Below are 15,576 nucleotides of genomic sequence, written 5' to 3'. Positions count from 1 at the left end.
AATAGGTTGCAGTTTCATCCAATCCAATATGTTTCACACCCCAAATCTCACATGGACAAGAACATCGAGTCTGTATATGGTAATCTTGCAACATGAGTTCAGTAATAGGTTGCAGTTTCATCCAATCTGATATATTTCACACCTCAAACCTCACCTGGACGAGAACATCAGGTCTGTATATGGTAATCTTCCAACATGAGTTTAGTAATAGGTTGCAGTTTCATCCAATATGATATATTTCACACCTCAAACCTCACCTGGACGAGAACATTGGGTATGTATATGGTAATCTTGCAACATGAATTCAATAATAGGTTGCAGTTTCATTCAATCTGATATATTTCACACCTCAAACCTCACTTGGACGAGAACATCGGGTATGTATATGGTAATCTTGCAACATTAATTCAGTAATAGGTTGCAGCTTCATCCAATCCGATATGTTTCACACCCCAAATCTCACATGGACAAGAACATCGAGTCTGTATATGGTAATCTTGCAACATGAGTTCAGTAATAGGTTGCAGTTTCATCCAATCTGATATATTTCACACCTCAAACCTCACCTGGACGAGAACATCAGGTCTGTATATGGTAATATTCCAACATGAGTTTAGTAATAGGTTGCAGTTTCATCCAATATGATATATTTCACACCTCAAACCTCACCTGGACGAGAACAACAGGTATGTATATGGTAATATACCAACATGAATTCAGTAATTTGTTGCAATTTCATCCAAAATGATATATTTCACACCTCAAACCTCACCTGGACGAGAACATTGGGTCTGTATATGGTAATCTTGCAACCTGAGTTCAGTAATAGGTTGCAGTTTCTTCCAATCTGATATATTTCACACCTCAAATCCCACCTGGACGTGAACATCAGGTATGTATATGGTAATCTTGCAACATGTGTTCAGTAATAGGTTGCAGTTTCATCCAAACTGATTAATTTCACACCTCAAATCCCATCTTGACGAGAACATCGATTCTGTATATTGTAATTTTGCAACATGAGTTCAGTAATAGGTTACAGTTTCATCCTTATCTGATATATTTCATACCTCAAACCTCACATGGACGAAAACATCGGGTATGTATATGGTAATCTTGCAATATGAGTTCAGTAATAGGTTGCAGTTTCATCCAATCTGATACATTTCACACTTCAAATCCCACCTGGACGAGAACATTGGGTCTGTATATTGTAATCTTGCAACATGAGTTCAGTAATAGTTTGCAGTTTCATCCAATATTAGACATTTCACATCTCAAATCCCACCTGGACGAGAACATCGGTTATGTATATGGTAATCTACCAACATGAGTTCAGTAATAGGTTGCAGTTTCATCCAATCTGATATATTTCATACCTCTAATCCCAACTGGACGAGAACATCGGGTATGTATATGGTAATCTTGCAACATGAGTTCAGTGATAGGTTTCATTTTCATCCAATATGATACATTTCACACCTCAAATATCATCTAGACGAGAACATCGGTTTTGTATATGGTAATGTTGCAACATGAGTTCAGTAATAGGTTGCAGTTTCATTCAATCTGATATTTCACACCTCAAACCTCACTTGGACGAGAACATCGGGTATGTATATGGTAATCTTGCAACATTAATTCAGTAATAGGTTGCAGTTTCATCCAATCTGATATGTTTCAAACCCCAAATCTCACATGGACAAGAACATCGAGTCTGTATATGGTAATCTTGCAACATGAGTTCAGTAATAGGTTGCAGTTTCATCCAATCTGATATATTTCACACCTCAAACCTCACCTGGACGAGAACATCAGGTCTGTATATTGTAATCTTGCAACATGGGTCCAGTAATAGGTTGCAGTTTCAACCAATCTGATATATTTCACACCTAAAACCTCACCGAGACGAGAACACCGGCTCAATATATGGTAATCTTGCAACCTGAGTTCAGTAATAGGTTGCAGTTTCATCCAATATGATATATTTCACACCTCATATCCCACATGGACGAGATCATCAGGTATGTATATTGTAATCTTGCAACATGAGTTCAGTAATAGGTTGTAGTTTCATCCAATCTAATACATTTCACACCTCAAATCCCACCTGGACGAGAACATCGGTTCTGTATATGGTAATTTTGCAACATGAGTTCAGTAGTAGGTTGCAGTTTCATCCAATCTGATATATTTCACACCTAAAAACCCACCTGGACGAGAACATCGGGTATGTATATTGTAATCCTGTAACATGAGTACAGTAATAGGTTGCAGTTTCATCCAATCTGATATAATTCACACCTCAAACCTCACCTGGATGAGAACATCGGGTTTGTGTATGGTAATCTTGCAACATGAGTTCAGTAATAGGTTGCAGTTTCATCCAATATGATATATTTCATACCTCAAACCTCACCTGAAAGAGAACATCGGGTCTGTATATGGTAATGTTGCAACCTGAGTTCAGTAATAGGTTGCAGTTTCATCCAATCTGATATATTTCACACCTTAAACCCACCTGGACGAGAACATCGGCTCTGTACATGGTAATCTTGCAACAGGAGTTCAGTAATAGGTTGTAGATTCATCCAATCCGATAAATCTCACACCTCAAATCTCACCTGGACGAGAACATCGGGTCTGTATATGGTAATCTACCAACATCGGTTCAGTAATAGGTTGCAGTTTCATTCAATATGATATATTTCACACCTCAAATCCCACCTGAACGAGAATATCGGGTCAGTATATGGTAATTTTGCAACATGAGTTCAGTAATAGGTTGCAGTTTCATTCAATCTGATATATTTCACACCTCAAACCTCACCTGGACGAGAACATCGGGTATGTATATGGTAATCCTGCAACATGAATACAGTAATAGGTTGTAGTTTCATCCAATCTGATATAATTCGCACCTCAAACCTCATCTGGATGAGAACATCGGGTCTGTATATGGTAATCTTGCAACATGAGTTCAGTAATAGGTTGCAGTTTCATCCAATATGATATATTTCATACCTCAAACCTCACCTGAACGAGAACATCGGGTTTGTATATGGTAATCTTGCAACATGAGTTCAGTAATGGGTTGCAGTTTCATCCAATCTGATATATTTCACACCTCAAATCCCACATGGACGAGAACATCGGGTCTGTATATAATAATTTTGCAACATGAGTTCAGTAATATGTTCTAGTTTCATCCAATCCGATACATTTCACACCTCAAATATCACCTGGACGAGAACATCGGGTCTATATATGGTAATCTACCAACATCAGTTCAGTAATAGGTTGCAGTTTCATCCAATATGATATATTTCACACCTCTAATCCCACCTGGACGAGAAAATCGGGTATGTATATGGTAATCTTGCAACATGAGTTCAGTGATAGGTTTCATTTTCATCCAATATGATACATTTCACACCTCAAATATCATCTGGACGAGAACATCGGTTCTGTATATGGTAATGTTGCAACATGAATTCAATAATAGGTTGCAGTTTCATTCAATCTGATATATTTCACACCTCAAACCTCACTTGGACGAGAACATCGGGTATGTATATGGTAATCTTGCAACATGAATTCAGTAATAGGTTGCAGTTTCATCCAATCTGATATGTTTCACACCCCAAATCCCACCTGGACAAGAAAATCGAGTCTGTATATGGTAATCTTGTAACATGAGTTCAGTAATAGGTTACAGTTTCATGCAATCTGATATATTTCACACCTCAAACCTCACCTGGACGAGAATATCAGGTCTGTATATGGTAATCTTGCAACATGGGTCCAGTAATAGGTTGCAGTTTTAACCAATCTGATATATTTCACACCTCAAACCTCACCTGGACGAGAACATCGGCTCAGTATATGGTAATATTGCAACCTGAGTTCAGTAATAGGTTGCAGTTTCATCCAATATGATATATTTCACACCTCAAATCCCACCTGGACGAGATCATCAGGTATGTATATTGTAATCTTGCAACATGAGTTCAGTAATAGGTTGTAGTTTCATCCAATATGATACATTTCACACACCTCAAACCTCACCTGGACGAAAACATCGGGTATATATATGGTAATCTTGCAACATGAGTTCAGTAATAGGTTGCAGTTTCATCCAATATGATATATTTCACACCTCAAATCCCATCTGGACGAGAACATCGGTTCTGTATATGGTAATCTTACAACATGATTCAACAATAGGTTGCAGTTTCATCCAATTTGATATATTTCACACCTCAAACCTCACCTGGACGAGAACATCGGGTATGTATATGGTAATCCTGCAACATGAGTTCAGTATTAGGTTGCAGTTTCTTCCAATCTGATATATTTCACACCTCAAACCTCACCTGGATGAGAACATCGGGTCTGTATACGGTAATATTGCAACATGAGTTCAGTAATAGGTTGGAGTTTCATCAATTCTGATATATTTCACACCTCAAATCCCACCTGGACGAGAACATCGGGTCTGCATATGGTAGTTTTGCAACATGAGTTCAGTAATAGGTTGCAGTTTCATCCAATCTGATATATTTCACACCTCAAACATCACCTGGACGAGAACATCGGGTTTGTATATGGTAATCTTGCAAAATGAGTTTAGTAATAGGTTGCAGTTTCATCCCTTCTGATATATTTCACACCTCAAACTCACCTGGACAAGAACATCGGGTTTGTATATGGTAATCTTGCAACATGAGTTCAGTAATAGGTTGCAGTTTCATCCAATCTGATATATTTCACCCCTCAAGCCTCACCTGGATGAGAACATCGAGTATGTATATGGTAATCCTGCAACATGAGTTCATTAATAGGTTGCAGTTTCATCCAATCTGATATATTTCACACCTCAAACCTCACCTGGATGAGAACATCGGGTCTGTATATGGTAATATTGCAACATGAGTTCAGTAATAGGTTGGAGTTTCATCAATTCTGATATATTTCACATCTCAAACCTCACCTGGACGAGAACATCGGGTATGTATATGGTAATCCTGCAACATGAGTTCAGTAATAGGTTGCAGTTTCATCCAATCTGATATATTTCACACCTCAAACCTCACCTGGACGAAAACATCGGGTATATATAGGGTAATCTTGCAACATGAGTTCAGTAATAGGTTGAAGTTTCATCCAATATGATATATTTCACACCTCAATCCTCACATGGACGAGAACATCGGGTATGTACATGGTAATCCTGGAACATGAGTTTAGTAATAGGTTGCAGTTTCATCCAATCTGATATATTTCACACCTCAAATCCCCACCTGAACGAGAACATCGGGTCTGTATAAGGTAATCTTGCAACATAAGTTCAGTAATAGGTTGCAGTTTCATCCAATCTGATATATTTCACACCTCAAATCCCATCAGGACGAGAACATCGGTTCTGTATATGGTAATCTTGCAACACGAGTTCAGTAATAGGTTGCAGTTTCATCCAATCTGATATATTTCACACCTCAAACGTCACCTGGACGAAAACATCGGGTATATATAGGGTAATCTTGCAACATGAGTTCAGTAATAGGTTCCAGTTTCATCCAATCTGATATATTTCACACCTCAAATCCCATCTGGACGAGAACATCGGTTCTGTATATGGTAATCTTACAACATGAGTTCAGTAATAGGTTGCAGTTTCATCCAATTTGATATATTTCACACCTCAAACCTCACCTGGACGAGAACATCGGGTATGTATATGGTAATCCTGCAACATGAGTTCAGTATTAGGTTGCAGTTTCTTCCAATCTGATATATTTCACACCTCAAACCTTACCTGGATGAGAACATCGGGTCTGTATACGGTAATATTGCAACATGAGTTCAGTAATAGGTTGGAGTTTCTTCAATTCTGATATATTTCACACCTCAAATCCCACCTGGACGAGAACATCGGGTCTGTATATGGTAGTTTTGCAACATGAGTTCAGTAATAGGTTGCAGTTTCATCCAATCTGATATATTTCACACCTCAAACATCACCTGGACGAGAACATCAGGTCTTTATATGGTAATCTTGCAACCTGAGTTTAGTAATAGGTTGCAGTTTCATCCAATTTGATATATTTCACACCTAAAATCCGACCTGGACGAGAACATCGGGTCTGTATATGGTAATCTTACAACATGAGTTCAGTAATAGGTTGCATTTTCATCCAATTTGATATATTTCACACCTCAAACCTCACCTGGACGAGAACATCGGGTATGTATATGGTAATCCTGCAACATGAGTTCAGTATTAGGTTGCAGTTTCTTCCAATCTGATATATTTCACACCTCAAACCTTACCTGGATGAGAACATCGGTTCTGTATACGGTAATATTGCAACATGAGTTCAGTAATAGGTTGGAGTTTCATCAATTCTGATATATTTCACACCTCAAATCCCACCTGGACGAGAACATCGGGTCTGTATATGGTAGTTTTGCAACATGAGTTCAGTAATAGGTTGCAGTTTCATCCAATCTGATATATTTCACACCTCAAACATCACCTGGACGAGAATATCAGGTCTTTATATGGTAATCTTGCAACCTGAGTTTAGTAATAGGTTGCAGTTTCATCCAATTTGATATATTTCACACCTAAAATCCCACATGGATGAGAACATCGAGTATGTATATGGTAATCCTGCAACATGAGTTCATTAATAGGTTGCAGTTTCATCCAATCTGATATATTTCACACCTCAAACCTCACCTGGATGAGAACATCGGGTCTGTATATGGTAATATTGCAACATGAGTTCAGTAATAGGTTGGAGTTTCATCAATTCTGATATATTTCACACCTAAAACCTCACCTGGACGAGAACATCGGGTATGTATATGGTAATCTTGCAACATGAATTCAGTAATAGGTTGCAGTTTCATCCAATCTGATATATTTGACACCTCAAACCTCACCTGGACGAGAACATCAGGTATGTACATGGTAATCCTGGAACATGAGTTTAGTAATAGGTTGCAGTTTCATCCAATCTGATATATTTCACACCTCAAATCCCCACCTGAACGAGAACATCGGGTCTGTATAAGGTAATCTTGCAACATGAGTTCAGTAATAGGTTGCAGTTTCATCCAATCTGATATATTTCACACCTCAAATCCCATCAGGACGAGAACATCGGTTCTGTATATGGTAATCTTGCAACATGAGTTCAGTAATAGGTTGCAGTTTCATCCAATCTGATATATTTCACACCTCAAACCTCACCTGGACGAAAACATCGGGTATATATAGGGTAATCTTGCAACATGAGTTCAGTAATAGGTTGCAGTTTCATCCAATCTGAAATATTTCACACCTCAAATCCCATCTGGACGAGAACATCGGTTCTGTATATGGTAATCTTACAACATGAGTTCAGTAATAGGTTGCAGTTTCATCCAATTTGATATATTTCACACCTCAAACCTCACCTGGACGAGAACATCGGGTATGTATATGGTAATCCTGCAACATGAGTTCAGTATTAGGTTGCAGTTTCTTCCAATCTGATATATTTCACACCTCAAACCTCACCTGGATGAGAACATCGGGTCTGTATACGGTAATATTGCAACATGAGTTCAGTAATAGGTTGGAGTTTCATCAATTCTGATATATTTCACACCTCAAATCCCACCTGGACGAGAACATCGGGTCTGCATATGGTAGTTTTGCAACATGAGTTCAGTAATAGGTTGCAGTTTCATCCAATCTGATATATTTCACACCTCAAACATCACCTGGACGAGAACATCGGGTTTGTATATGGTAATCTTGCAAAATGAGTTTAGTAATAGGTTGCAGTTTCATCCCTTCTGATATATTTCACACCTCAAACTCACCTGGACAAGAACATCGGGTTTGTATATGGTAATCTTGCAACATGAGTTCAGTAATAGGTTGCAGTTTCATCCAATCTGATATATTTCACCCCTCAAGCCTCACCTGGATGAGAACATCGAGTATGTATATGGTAATCCTTCAACATGAGTTCATTAATAGGTTGCAGTTTCATCCAATCTGATATATTTCACACCTCAAACCTCACCTGGATGAGAACATCGGGTATGTATATGGTAATATTGCAACATGAGTTCAGTAATAGGTTGGAGTTTCATCAATTCTGATATATTTCACACCTCAAACCTCACCTGGACGAGAACATCGGGTATGTATATGGTAATATTGCAACATGAATTCAGTAATAGGTTGCAGTTTCATCCAATCTGATATATTTGACACCTCAAACCTCACCTGGACGAGAACATCGGGTATGTACATGGTAATCCTGGAACATGAGTTTAGTAATAGGTTGCAGTTTCATCCAATCTGATATATTTCAAACCTCAAATCCCCACCTGAACGAGAACATCGGGTCTGTATAAGGTAATCTTGCAACATGAGTTCAGTAATAGGTTGCAGTTTCATCCAATCTGATATATTTCACACCTCAAATCCCATCAGGACGAGAACATCGGTTCTGTATATGGTAATCTTGCAACATGAGTTCAGTAATAGGTTGCAGTTTCATCCAATCTGATATATTTCACACCTCAAACCTCACCTGGACGAAAACATCGGGTATATATAGGGTAATCTTGCAACATGAGTTCAGTAATAGGTTGCAGTTTCATCCAATATGATATATTTCACACCTCAAATCCCATCTGGACGAGAACATCGGTTCTGTATATGGTAATCTTACAACATGAGTTCAGTAATAGGTTGCATTTTCATCCAATTTGATATATTTCACACCTCAAACCTCACCTGGACGAGAACATCGGGTATGTATATGTTAATCCTGCAACATGAGTTCAGTATTAGGTTGCAGTTTCTTCCAATCTGATATATTTCACACCTCAAACCTTACCTGGATGAGAACATCGGTTCTGTATACGGTAATATTGCAACATGAGTTCAGTAATAGGTTGGAGTTTCATCAATTCTGATATATTTCACACCTCAAATCCCACCTGGACGAGAACATCGGGTCTGTATATGGTAGTTTTGCAACATGAGTTCAGTAATAGGTTGCAGTTTCATCCAATCTGATATATTTCACACCTCAAACATCACCTGGACGAGAATATCAGGTCTTTATATGGTAATCTTGCAACCTGAGTTTAGTAATAGGTTGCAGTTTCATCCAATTTGATATATTTCACACCTGCAACATGAGTTCAATAAAATGTTGCAGTTTCATCCAATCTGATATATTTCACACCTCACCTGGACGAGAACATCGGGTATGTATATGGTAATCTTTCAACATGAATTCAGTAATAGGTTGCAGTTTCATCCAATCTGATATATTTCACACCTCAAATCCCACATGGACGAGAATATCGGGTCTGTATATGGTAATTTTGCAACATGAGTTCAGTAAAAGGTTGCAGTTTCATCCAATCTGATATATTTCACACCTCAAACCTCACCTGGACGAGAATATCGGGTATGTATATGGTAATTCTGCAACATGAGTTCAATAATAGGTTGCAGTTTCATCCAATCTGATATATTTCACACCTCAAACCTCACCTGGGCGAGAACATCGGGTATGTATATAGTAATCCTGCAACATGAGTTCAGTAATAGGTTGCAGTTTCATCCGATCTGATATATTTCACACCTCAAACCTCACTTGGACGAGAACATAAGGTCTGTATATGGTAATCTTGCAACATGAGTTCAGTAATAGGTTGCAGTTTCATCCAATCTGATATATTTCACACCTCAAACCTCACCTGGACGAGAACATCGGGTCTGTATATGCTAGTCTTGCAACCTGAGTTCAGTAATAGGTTGCAGTTTCATCCAATCTGATATATTTCACACCTCAAACCTCAGTTGGACAAAAACATCGGGTATTTATGGTAATCTTGAAACATGACTTCAGTAATAGGTTGCAGTTTCATCCAACCTGATATATTTCACACCTAAACTACCACCTGTACGAGAACATCGGGTCTGTATATGGTAATCTTGCAACATGAGTTCAGTAACAGGTTGCAGTTTCATCCAATCTGAGACATTTCACATCTCAAATCCCATATGGACGAGAACATCAGTTTTGTATATGGTAAGCTACCAACATGAGTTCACTAATAGGTTGTAGTTTCATCCAATCTGATATATTTCACACCTCAAACCTCACCGGGACGAGAACATCGGGTATGTATATGGTAATTTTGCAACATGAATTCAGTAATAGGTTGCAGTTTCATCCAATCTGATATATTTCACACCTCAAACCTCACCGGGACGAGAACATCGGGTATGTATATGGTAATTTTGCAACATGAATTCAATAATAGGTTGCAGTTTCATCCAATCTGATATATTTCACACCTCAAATCCCACATGGACGAGAATATCGGGTCTGTATATGGTAATTTTGCAACATGATTTCAGTAAAAGGTTGCAGTTTCATCCAATCTGATATATTTCACACCTCAAACCTCACCTGGACGAGGACATCGGGTATGTACATGGTAATCCTGCAACATGAGTTCAATAATAGGTTGCAGTTTCATCCAATCTGATATATTTCACACCTCAAACCTCACCTGGACGAGAACATCAGGTATGTATATGGTAATTCTGCAACATGAGTTCAGTAATAGGTTGCAGTTTCATCCAATCTGATATATTACACACCTCAAACCTCACCTGTACGAAAACATCGGGTCTGTATGTTGGTAATCTTGCAACATGAGTTCAGTAATAGGTTGCAGTTTCATCCAATCTGATATATTTCACACCTCAAACCTCACCTTGACGAGAACATCGGGTCTGCATATGGTAATCCTGCAACATGAGTTCAATAATAGGTTGCAGTTTCATCCAATCTGATATATTTCACACCTTAAACCTCACCTGGACGAGAACATCAGGTATGTATATGGTAATTCTGCAACATGAGTTCAGTAATAGGTTGCGGTTTCATCCAATCTGATATAGTACACACCTCAAACCTCACCTGTACGAAAAGATCGGGTATGTATATGGTAATCTTGCAACATGAGTTCAGTAATAGGTTGCAGTTTCATACAATCTGATATATTACACACCTCAAACCTCACCGGGACGAGAACATCGGGTATGTATATGGTAATTTTGCAACATGAATTCAGTAATAGGTTGCAGTTTCATCCAATCTGATATATTTCACACCTCAAACCTCACCGGGACGAGAACATCGGGTATGTATATGGTAATTTTGCAACATGAATTCAGTAATAGGTTGCAGTTTAATCCAATCTGATATATTTCACACCTCAAATCCCACATGGACGAGAATATCGGGTCTGTATATGGTAATTTTGCAACATGAATACAGTAATAGGTTGCAGTTTCATCCAATCTGATATATTTCACACCTCAAATCCCACATGGACGAGAATATCGGGTCTGTATATGGTAATTTTGCAACATGATTTCAGTAAAAGGTTGCAGTTTCATCCAATCTGATATATTTCACACCTCAAACCTCACCTGGACGAGGACATCGGGTATGTACATGGTAATCCTGCAACATGAGTTCAATAATAGGTTGCAGTTTCATCTAATCTGATATATTTCACACCTCAAACCTCACCTGGACGAGAACATCAGGTATGTATATGGTAATTCTGCAACATGAGTTCAGTAATAGGTTGCAGTTTCATCCAATCTGATATATTACACACCTCAAACCTCACCTGTACGAAAACATCGGGTCTGTATATGGTAATATTGCAACATGAGTTCAATAATAGGTTGCAGTTTCATCCAATCTGATATATTTCACACCTCAAACCTCACCTGGACGAGAACATCAGGTATGTATATGGTAATTCTGCAACATGAGTTCAGTAATAGGTTGCGGTTTCATCCAATCTGATATAGTACACACCTCAAACCTCACCTGTACGAAAACATCGGGTATGTATATGGTAATCTTGCAACATGAGTTCAGTAATAGGTTGCAGTTTCATCCAATCTGATATATTTCACACCTCAAATCCCACCAGGACGAGAACATCGGGTCTGTATATAGTAATCTTGCAACATGAGTTCAGTAATAGGTTGCAGTTTCATCCAATCTGAGAAATTTCACATCTCAAATCCCACCTGGACGAGAACATCGGTTCTGTATATGAAAATCTACCAACATGAGTTCAGTAATAGGTTGCAGTTTCATCCAATCTGATATATTTCACACCTCAAACCTCACCTGGACGAGAATATCGGGTATGTATATAGTAATCTTGCAACATGAGTTCAGTAATAGGTTGCAGTTTCCTCCAATCTGATATATTTCACACCTCAAACCTCACCTTGACGAGAACATCGGGTCTGCATATGGTAATCTTGCAACATGAGTTCAGTATTAGGTTGGAGTTTCATCCAATCTGATATATTTCACACCTCAAATCCCACCTGGACGAGAACATCGGGTTTGTATATGGTAATTTTGCAACATGAGTTCAGTAATAGGTTGCAGTTTCATCCAATATGATATATTTCACACCTCAAGCCTCACATGGACGAGAATATCGGGTATGTATATGGTAATCCTGCAACATGAGTTCAGTAATAGGTTGCAATTTCATCCAATTTGATATATTTCACACCTCAAACCTCACCTGGAAGAGAACATCACGTATGTATATGGTAATCTTGCAAAATGAGTTCAGTAATAGGTTGCAGTTTCATCCAATTTGATATATTTCACACCTCAAACCTCACCTGGACGAGAACATCGGGTCTGTATATGGTAATCTTGCAACCTGAGTTCAGTAATAGGTTGCAGTTTCATCCAATCTGATATATTTCACACCTAAAAACCAACCTGGACGAGAACATCGGGTTTGTATATGGTAATCTTGCAAAATGAGTTTAGTAATAGGTTGCAGTTTCATCCCTTCTGATATATTTCACACCTCAAACTCACCTGGACAAGAACATCGGGTTTGTATATGGTAATCTTACAACATGAGTTTATTAATAGGTTGCAGTTTCATCCAATCTGATATATTTCACACCTCAAACCTCACCTGGATGAGAACATCGGGTCTGTATATGGTAATATTGCAACGTGAGTTCATTAATAGGTTGGAGTTTCATCAATTCTGATATATTTCACACCTCAAACCTCACCTGGACGAGAACATCGGGTATGTATATGGTAATCTTGCAACATGAATTCAGTAATAGGTTGCAGTTTCATCCAATCTGATATATTTGACACCTTAAACCTCACCTGGACGAGACCATCGGGTATGTACATGGTAATTATGCAACATGAGTTCAGTAATAGGTTGCAGTTTCATCCAATCTGATATATTACACACCTCAAACCTCACCTGTACGAAAACATCGGGTCTGTATATGGTAATCTTGCAACATGAGTTCAGTAATAGGTTGTAGTTTCATCCAATCTGATATATTTCACACCTCAAATCCCACCAGGACGAGAACATCGGGTCTGTATATAGTAATCTTGCAACATGAGTTCAGTAATAGGTTGCAGTTTCATCCAATCTGAGAAATTTCACATCTCAAATCCCACCTGGACGAGAACATCGGTTCTGTATATGAAAATCTACCAACATGAGTTCAGTAATAGGTTGAAGTTTCATCCAATCTGATATATTTCACACCTCAAACCTCACCTGGACGAGAATATCGGGTATGTATATGGTAATCTTGCAACATGAATTCAGTAATAGGTTGCTGTTTCCTCCAATCTGATATATTTCACACCTCAAACCTCACCTTGACGAGAACATCGGGTCCGCATATGGTAATCTTGCAACATGAGTTCAGTATTAGGTTGGAGTTTCATCCAATCTGATATATTTCACACCTCAAATCCCACCTGGACGAGAACATCGGGTCTGTATATGGTAATTTTGCAACATGAGTTCAATAAAATGTTGCAGTTTCATCCAATCTGATATATTTCACACCTCAAACCTCACCTGGGCGAGAACATCGGGTATGTATATGGTAATCTTTCAACATGAATTCAGTAATAGGTTGCAGTTTCATCCAATCTGATATATTTCACACCTCAAATACCACATGGACGAGAATATCGGGTATGTATATGGTAATTTTGCAACATGAGTTCAGTAAAAGGTTGCAGTTTCATCCAATCTGATATATTTCACACCTCAAACCTCACCTGGACGAGAACATCGGGTATGTATATGGTAATTCTGCAACATGAGTTCAATAATAGGTTGCAGTTTCATCCAATTTGATATATTTCACACCTCAAACCTCACCTGGGCGAGAACATCGGGTATGTATATAGTAATCCTGCAACATGAGTTCAGTAATAGGTTGCAGTTTCATCCGATCTGATATATTTCACACCTCAAACCTCACTTGGACGAGAACATAAGGTCTGTATATGGTAATCTTGCAACATGAGTTCAGTAATAGGTTGCAGTTTCATCCAATCTGATATATTTCACACCTCAAACCTCACCTGGACGAGAACATCGGGTCTGTATATGCTAGTCTTGCAATCTGAGTTCAGTAATAGGTTGCAGTTTCATCCAATCTGATATATTTCACACCTCAAACCTCAGTTGGACAAAAACATCGGGTATTTATGGTAATCTTGAAACATGACTTCAGTAATAGGTTGCAGTTTCATCCAACCTGATATATTTCACACCTCAAATCCGACCTGGAGGAGAACATCATCTTTTTTATATGGTAATCTTGCAACATGAGTTCAGTAACAGGTTGCCGTTTCATCCAATCTGAGACATTTCATTCTCAAATCCCACATGGACGAGAACATTGGTTCTGTATATGGTAATCTACCAACATGAGTTCAGTAATAGGTTGCATTTTCATCCAATTTGATATATTTCACACCTCAAACCTCACCTGGATGAGAACATCGGGTATGTATATGGTAATCTTGTAACATGAACTCACTAATAGATTGCAGTTTCATCCAATCTGATATATTTCACACCTCCAATCCCACGTGGACGAGAATATCGGGTCTGTGTATGGTAATTATGCAACATGATTTCAGTAATAGGTTGCAGTTTCATCCAATCTGATATATTTCACACCTCAAACCTCACCTGGACGAGAACATCGGGTATGTATATGGTAATCTTGCAACATGACTTCAGTAATAGGTTGCAGTTTCGAGTTCAGTAATAGGTTGCAGTTTCATCCAATCTGATATATTTCACACCTCAAACCTCACCTGGACGAGTACATCAGGTCTGTATATGGTAATCTTGCAACATGAGTTTAGTAATAGGTTGTAGTTTCATCCAATCTGATATATTTCACACCTCAAACCTGGCCTGGACGAGAACATCGGGTCTGTATATGGTAATCTTGCAACCTGAGTTCAGTAATAGGTTGCAGTTTCATCCAATATGATATATTTCACACCTCAAACCTCACCTGGTCGAGAACATCAGGTATGTGTATGGTAATCCTGCAACATGAGTTCAATAATAGGTTGCAGTTTCATCCAATCTGGTATATTTTACACCTCAAACCTCACCTGG

This window comes from Papaver somniferum, chromosome 1, assembly GCF_003573695.1.
Source record: "Papaver somniferum cultivar HN1 chromosome 1, ASM357369v1, whole genome shotgun sequence".
NCBI classification, from domain to species: Eukaryota; Viridiplantae; Streptophyta; class Magnoliopsida; order Ranunculales; family Papaveraceae; genus Papaver; species Papaver somniferum.
This window is presented reverse-complemented; position numbering follows the sequence as displayed.